The sequence below is a fragment of the Mus caroli genome, chromosome 9 (assembly GCF_900094665.2).
Source record: "Mus caroli chromosome 9, CAROLI_EIJ_v1.1, whole genome shotgun sequence".
Classification (NCBI taxonomy): domain Eukaryota; kingdom Metazoa; phylum Chordata; class Mammalia; order Rodentia; family Muridae; genus Mus; species Mus caroli.
The window spans coordinates 56,768,463-56,772,051 of NC_034578.1; positions in this window are offsets into that span (position 1 = coordinate 56,768,463).

The window sequence follows — 3,589 nt, forward strand, 5'->3', positions numbered from 1 at the left end:
GCTTTAAGTTTGCCGTTCTGCTGTTCCCTAACTAGATCTCCTTTCAGTTTGTCCCATGAGGCGACAGTTAATGACCCTGAGCAAGCATACCATGGTGCCANANNGTCTATCTCCCTGACAAATCCCTCTATAGTCTTAGTGGCGATTTTCAGGCCACACTGCTTCAGGACCGACCGCAAGGCCGTTACAACAGAGTGGGAGATTCCCATACTGGTCGCTGTCCAGGCCTGACTGTGACTGAGGATCAGTCAGCAGTTCCAGCGGAGGAAGCAAAACGAAACTGAAAGGGAAGGAATAATCGCAGTGAAAACAATCAAAAGGGCATCTAATTCTGGAGAAATTTCAAGACTGTACATACCTTACAGAGCCTTAATGTCCCGCAGTTCTGATTCTGGCCGGCGAACGGGGGATCTCCCTTGTGCCAGTGTGATGGTATAAAGTTCCCAGGTTCCTCGGCGCCACTTGTCCCAAGCTATCATTCTCGCCGGCAAGAACACACTAGGACAACTGGAATCTTCTGCAGCAAAAAGCTTTATTGCTCCTTCAGGAGGGAAGACCCAGACCCCGGAAAATGGCGTTGCTTATATAGCCCTCAGCCATGGCGTTTCAGCACCTGATGTGGCATGTCAGCTCCTGATTCGTTGCTCGCCCATCACCCCACTACTACGTCCTGAGATGGGCAGTGACTAAGTGTGAGTTCACTCTCGCACTTGCGCACAAGGCTTGTTTACTAGTTAGGCACACCGGAGGCCAGCACCATCTTATAATGGCAATTGCTCGTGGCTCGAGATTGCTCGCAGCACGGCTCTCCACAAGGCGGGGCATAGCCCAATCCTTGAAAAAGAGAAGTTTAAGCATAAACAAGAGTGAACCTAGTTTGTTTTTTACTATAAGATGGCTTTTGAGCCTACGGTGGTGGCGAGCTGGTTCTTCATCTCCCTTCCTCAGAACTCACTATGTAGCCTAGGTGATGCTTGAACTCAGAACAATGCTCCTGAGTTAGCCTATGGGTACTGGACTTACAGGCATGAAATCCTTGGTTTCCCCCTCTCCTCCTCCTCTCCGTAGTGTCGAGAATTAAATCCGGTGTTCTGCTTAGGCTGAGCAGGTACTGAAAGATCCTGGGAGAATGTAAAAGGTCATAGAAGCCCTGAAATTGGTAAAATAGATTTTATTGTTAGTAGAACTGGCTTCACTGATTTAGAAAAATAAAGGTGCACAATGCTATGGCCACTCCTCGAACCTGTGTGTCTGCCAATGTTCTGACCAGGTGTGTGCCCATTGCTGCACCTTCATTAGATTCTTTCCTTGTTTCCCTTCCATACCCATTTCTTGAGGAATCAATCATTTTAGAATAGATATTGTTTAGATCTGGAAATCCCCTACTCCCCACTTCTCCTTTCCCCCCTGAGGGCCTATAAAAACGGGGACCTCTTTCCCTCAAGGTTGACTCCTCTACCCCTGCGTGGGATATGAGTCGTCCCCAGAGCTCTGGCTTTCTCTGAATAAAGCCTCATGTGGTTTGCAACAAGCTCAGTCAGTGGTGAGTTCTTGGGTGTCCACTATTGTCCTGAGGCCTGAGCAAGGGCTCCTTTCAGAGTCTTTCAGTACTCCTCTGTGGGGTTACAGACTCCTTTTTTTTTGTACACAGCCTTTTTTTTTTCTTTCAACGTAATATTATTCATATGTAAACAAGTCTTTAGTGCCTTACTTTTTCTTATAAATATATTTGTATGTGTTTCTATATAATGTCATATGTATGTTTATCCACAAAGACATACATATATGTCCACATGTCCATGTCCTCTGAACTCCCTACCCCTTGACTGTCCCTCACACATCTTCACAGCTCTCCACTTCAGTATTACACAATTCCACCAGTGCTTAGGAAATCTAGGAGGTGAAATCTAGGAGGCCGAGCAGTGGTGGCACACACCTTTAATCCCAGCACTTGGGAGGCAGAGGCAGGCAGATCTCTGAGTCTGAGGCAGACTCCAGCTACAAAGTGAGTTCCAGGACAGCCAGGCTCACACAGGGAAACCCAGTGTTGAGAAATGGAAAAAAAAAAAAAAAAGAAAGAAAGAAATCAATCTAGGAATCCTGTTTAACTTTTTTCTATCCCAATCTTTGTCCATATGTGCTCATTCTACATCAACAGTTCTTAGGTCCATTTATCTCTGTTTACACTGCTCCATCTTGGCACACTTAGAATTGCATCCTAGTCGATGCACTTGACTTGATTCTTCCAGAAAAACAATTTTTAAAAATTGTAATTATGTATATGTGTTGTTTATGTATTTGAATATAGGTGCCCATAGATGCCAGAAGAGAGCATTAGATGCCCTAAAACGGAGTTACAGGAAGTCGTGTGCTTCCCAACATGAGGTAAGATCTGACTCGGGTTTTCTGGAACGGCCCTCACCACTGAGACATCTCTCCACTCTGAATTTCTTTTAGGTTTTTAAACATATTTGACTGCTAGATCTCTCAGCATGGAAGTCCAGCTTCCTGCTTCTAAAGGAGCCATGTCTTGAAGTGCCATCTCCTATCGCTCTACCTGTATTATCTACAAAGAAAGAGACTTGGCTCTAGCAAAAGAGGTGATACTTCCTTACCAAGTACAAACATTTCCATAAATGCAAATGTCTGAGTTTTGTAAGTCTAGATAAACATCAGTGTACCTCACGTGACACAAGTAGGCAATACATGTTCCAAAGAATAAACCTCATGAAGATAAAGGGAGCCACAAGTGCAGGAACACACCCGTAACTTCAGTATTTGGGAGGTGACAGAGGCAGGAGGCCCTGAAGTTCAGACATCCTTGCCTATGTAATGAGCTTGAGGTCAGCCTGGACTACATGAGACCCTGTCTCAAAACAAACAAAAACTCCCCAGAGCAGAACTTTATGGGAAAACTTATTAAATGTTTAGAAAGATCTAAGAAGACCCATATGTATATGTATAGGTATATGACATGATCATGGATTAGAAGTTTCAATATTCCAAGAGCTTAATATGATCTATAACATCAATGTGATTCCAAATGAAATCCATTTTTTTGAGATAAGGTCTCTCTATGTAGCCCTAGCTGTTCTGGAACTACCTATGTAGACCAGACTGGCCTCTAACGCACAGAGAGCCACTTACCTCTGTCGCTCAAGTGTTGCTATTAGAGGTGTGCACCACCAAACCCAGTGAAGTCCGTTGTTTGTTTGTTTGTTTGTTTGTTTACATATTGCATTAGTGGAATTCAAAACTAGAGCCTTGTACCTGCTAAACAAGCAGTCTACCATGGATGGACACTTTTAAGACCTCAGTTTTTATTTATTTTTTTATTTCTATTTATTTATTTTGGTTTTTCAAGACAGGGTTTTTCTGTATAATCATGTCTGTCCTGGAACTCTCTCTGTAGACCAGGCTGGCCTCTGCCTCCTGAGTGCTGAGATTAAGGCACACATGGTCTGTGGCACCATGCTAGGCTAACATCCCAATTTTTAAATTGTTGAATTTGGAAATGATTTTAAAGTAACTGAAAGAATAAAAATCCAAGAGTTACAAACTTTTTTTTTTCTTTTGTTTTTTTTTTTTT